Below are 4,741 nucleotides of genomic sequence, written 5' to 3' on the forward strand. Positions count from 1 at the left end.
ACATGGCTAATGAACTCATTTTTTCCAAAGAACAGTTTCATTGCCTTAGATTTGCAATACTGAGAAGAGAGCGCCTTTTAGATGCTCAGTGGCTGTGCAGGCTGGCAGCATTACCAGGTGATGGATTTTTTTTGTTTTGTGTTTTTCCTTTGTTTATTTTTGTTGCATGGTATCTACTAACATTTTTTTTTAAACAGACAGCACTGTTGCATCTTTTGTAACTATGGTGCAGTATTGAATCCTCTTCACTTTCAGTAGTTCCACATCTTAAGTAAAACCAAGCAGCTGTAATAGCAATATTTTTATTGAGGAAATGACATAAAAGCCACTTGCATGACCATGTTTGTGTGAAGAAGTAACAGAAGACATTTAAAACATTTAGGATGTAAGCAAGAGGAGGAATTAATTTGGGATTCCTGCTGCTTTCTTTAGGGAGTCTCTCAGGGCATGAAGTTAGAAACTTTCAAAGCCTTTGTTAAGTAAGGCTGCAGTGGCATCAAAGGCCAAAACCTCAAAAATTCTGAACATCAATAAAAGTTAAGGTTGGTACTGAAAACTTTTGGATGCCTAATTTATAGAATATCAGGAATTGGAGAAGATGCATTGAATTGTGTAATCTGTCACTTTGTAAAAACTGGAGGCTACTCTAAAACATAATGCTACTAAGATTTTTCTTGTTGAGGATTTCCCCCTCACCCAAGCTTTTAGAAAATTCTAATGACTTTTTAGATGATTGAACATTTCATTGATGGTTAAGTTAGTTGAACTATCTGTTCATTCAGTGCCTCATTCAAGTTTTGAAGACTGAAATGTCAAAGATATTTATATTTCAATTAAAAATCTGCATGTTTTGATTTAATCTGTTAATTAGGGTGGGTTTTTTTAAGACTTCTTTAGATCCCTTAATTTCTGCAGCAATTTGAAAAAAAAAAATCTGTAATTTTTAAAAACTTCTTTAGTTGTTTTATTTTTTTTAAACCTCTAGTTTGGCTTGTATAAGTTGCAGACTTTAGCTTTGGGAAAACATATAATGCCACCTGTTCAATTCCTATTTTAAAATCAGGGTCCCAACTTCCTATACATGCTATTTAACAGTTCTTGACAACTGTTTCAGCTGTCATCGATATAACTGAAAATGCTCTATTTCACTGGGAATTGTATAAGACCCTCTTGTCAATGCTTAACATGAACCCCTTCCGCTCCATTTTGAAAAATAAGGGAAATTGGCATGTTAAAAACTTGTAAAGGTTGCCTCTTAAAACTCGCACTCCATCCATGACAACAAACAAACAAATAACTACTATATGACTCGATGACTAATGTTAAACATACATTTTCTAAAAGTTACTGGGTGAAATTCTGTGGTTTCTATTAGATAAAAGGTAAACTGAGATGAGTCTAATGGTCCCTGCTGGCTCTAGTATCTGCAAAAACTATTTGTGAATATAGATCCAATGAATGGAAAAATTGCTTTGTATAGATGGATAAGGTAATCTTCTAGGGGGGTTGTTTTGCCTTTGTTTATTAGCATATCACTGCATGGGAGGACTACTTTTGCTTTGGTAATACGCTGAAAGTAATCTCACCCATGTTAATGGTTACTTAGGTTGTCTTGGCGATATAGGCACAGGAAAAAATATACTTGATGATTGAATTAGGTGAACAGCATAGAAAAATTTAGGCCATGTACAAATGCTCATTTCAGGCAGTGGAAAATTTCCACTGCTAGAAATGATATACCTAGTCATTCTGCAACTGCTCCTTCTCCACTGCTACTTTCATCTCCCCCAGATCAGGTGATCCTAGTCTGGGGAAAGCTTGGGGTGCTCCAGTCTTCCCATTCCTAGGGGACTGGAGCAGTGGGGCAAAGCCCTCTGCCCACTTCTCACCCTGGTGTCTCTGGAAGAAGCAGGCAGGGAGCTTGCAATGTTATTCCTCCACTCGGTGTCCAGGAGCTGAGTGGACAGAACAGGGGGAAAAATCCTCACCTGTTCTACACACCTGGTACTCCCAGGTGTGAGGAGCAGGAGAGGGCTTTGTCCTGCTACCCCTGAGAGACCCTCCCCAAGCCTCGTTCCCAGTCTATCTGGCTTCCCTTCCTCTTCCAGCTGACTTGAGAGGGACTGGGGAGGACTAGGTGAAGCAGACAGAGGGCAACACTGCTCCCTGAACTTGGCTCCCAATACCTGCAAACCAAGCAGAAGGAGCAGCAGGGCAAAGGCCCTGTCTTCTCACACTGGTAACTGATGTGAGAAACAGGGGGAGAACAGCTGGTGGGTGTTCCTCCTTTCCCCTCCTGGTTGACCCTGGTCTCTGGAAGATATGGGGGCCTTTCTCCTGGCTCCATTTTGCTGCTGCTGGGGAAAAGTTTGAAGATGTTCAGTCTCCAGGGAGAAATTCTCCTGGGAGTGATTTCTACTTGTTTGCCAGGCATTTTTTCCCAGAATAGCCATTTTTGCTCCAGGAGAATAAACTTGAATATCTGCACTGAATAACTTTCAGTGGTGGGAGAACAGTGATTCTCCCTGTAGAAACTGAACATCTGTACACAGCCTAAGACTGTTTTTTCATTCCTGTCACCATGGTACTTCGTCACTTACGTGATGTGTCTGTCTGAATATACAAATCTGCAAATACAGAGCTAGTGTATCTATGGGCCCAAAGAACTTAAAAATCTTACCCCATAATTGATATTCTAACACTGAAGTATAATAGAAGGAAAATGAGGAAGATTTTTGACAAAGTTATTGTCATATGTTGACTTCGACAAATTAAAAACGTTTCTAGCCATGTCTTTCGCACCTTAAAGTTGTAAATTAAAAATGATGCACCTTACCTCAGTTTGCAGACTGTTAGCTATGTGTAGGGTTTGCAGAAATAAAAAAGGAAGATTCAGATTTTCATCTGCTAAAAAAAAAAAAAGAAAAGGCTAGATTTAAAGTTTTGGTAATCTTGATATCAAAATTAATATTTGGTTTCCCATTGTGTTGAAATTTATTTATGCGGTTTAGAATGCATATAAAAAATTTGCCTAGATGTTACTTCTTTGTAACATGCTATTTTTTTAGCCTCATGAATATATTTCAGTTCTCAACTCAGTATTATCATGCATTTAATGTTTGGTTTATATCCAGAGTCTAAATTAATATTTGAGGAGCCAAAAATTCCTGTCCCATTCCAAATTATTCTTTTCTTTCTTAGCCAATTTTCATTCCATAAGATGGTGTACCATCCAAATCTACAGGTTGAGATTTCCTAGAACTCTCTTTTTTATTAACATCCAAATATCTTTCATGCCCTAGTCCACTATTTGTCATCCTGTTTTTTTAATAAAAAATATTATCATTTGAAAGACACTCTGTTCACTGCTTAGTAGACACAGCTTGCCTGTGAGTGAGGAAAAGAAAGAAAAGTAATAATATGGAAAAGGGAAGAAACCATCCTATCTGATTAAAGCAGAATGCAGTTTTTGTTCAAGTTGTATTCCAGTTAACTATTGAAATTTCATGTTCATCTCCTCCATAAAAATTTCTTAAATATGTTTTGGGGAACTGTAAATATTTCACTCTTATATATTGTAGCAGCAATGTGTTAAGCATCATTTATAAAATTCTTCTTGTAAAGAACATACTGTTAATGTAAGCATGAAAATGTAGTATCAAGGGTTATCAATAGACAAGAAGACTGACAACATAGCAGCATATTATATAGTTTTTATTTCCATAGACCCATCTTGATTATGGCATCATTACATTAGCTGCTGGACAAACATACCGGAAAACCTACTGTATGCCCAAAAGTCTAGTAGTCTAAAAGATCATCTGTCATTTACAAGTTGTGGGAGAATGATAAAACATACAAACACAGGCTGATGTTTGTTCTCAGCTTGTTCTTTTTATGAAATAGAAGCTTTCCTCTAGTTGTTCTTCAATCAGGATAAAGCTACATATATGTTGTTTTACAAAATTAACTGGTGCTTCATGTGCTATTCATGTTCTGGTGCTTCATGTGCTGGCTGGTGCACAGGGGAGCGGCATCTGGAGACAGGAGCAGACAGTCCAGGACTGCCTGTTCCCCTGTCTCTGCATACTGCAGAGCTGCCATGCTGAGGTACCCAGCGTCCCAGCCAACTGCTCCCCTCTGCAGAGCCCCCGTGCTGAGGCACTTAAAGACAAGGGAGGAGGCAGCCCTGCCTTTACATGTGGTGCCTGCCTCAGCTGCTTTGGAAGTATGCCACATGGGGTGCCCACTCGAGCCTGTCTGGGTTCTGTGCCTGCACACATGCAGCCATGGCAGCCATGTACAGTGTGCATCCCAGGCTGGCTGCAGTTGGGCATTCTGTGTGGCAAGTGTCCTAGGGCAGGTGCCAAGTGGCTCAGGGTGGCCACCATGTACAGTGCAGCTGCTGCTGGCTTGATTGCACCACTTATTCCAACCACTCTGGGACCTGTACCTCATGCAGTGTGGATCCCAGACTGTTGGAGCAGCAGTCAGATCAGGTATGCTGGGGAAGGAAAAAAGGAAGGGGAGGTGGGGTCTGAGAGCCTGATCCAGTCTGTGGACCAGCCTTGTGCACTGGGTGTACACTAGGGGTGCACCAATATAGATTTCCTTGGCCAATACCAATAGCCAATTTATTAACTAACAGTATCAGCCAATACTGATCCAATAACTGATTTACAGGAATGCAACTGGGCAGTGTGGATAATAACTCAAAAATAAATTCTTAGTTTTGTATATT

General features: G+C 39.7%; 1 protein-coding gene across 4 annotated transcripts in view; it reads left to right on the forward strand.

The window, feature by feature from the left end:
* RBPJ (recombination signal binding protein for immunoglobulin kappa J region) overlaps positions 1–4,741 on the forward strand; it is a 156,172-nt gene that overhangs the window by 52,935 nt on the left and 98,496 nt on the right. The window lies entirely within an intron of this gene.

The sequence above is a fragment of the Gavialis gangeticus genome, unplaced genomic scaffold (assembly GCF_001723915.1).
Source record: "Gavialis gangeticus isolate Ggan-Ray unplaced genomic scaffold, GavGan_comp1, whole genome shotgun sequence".
NCBI lineage: Eukaryota > Metazoa > Chordata > Crocodylia > Gavialidae > Gavialis > Gavialis gangeticus.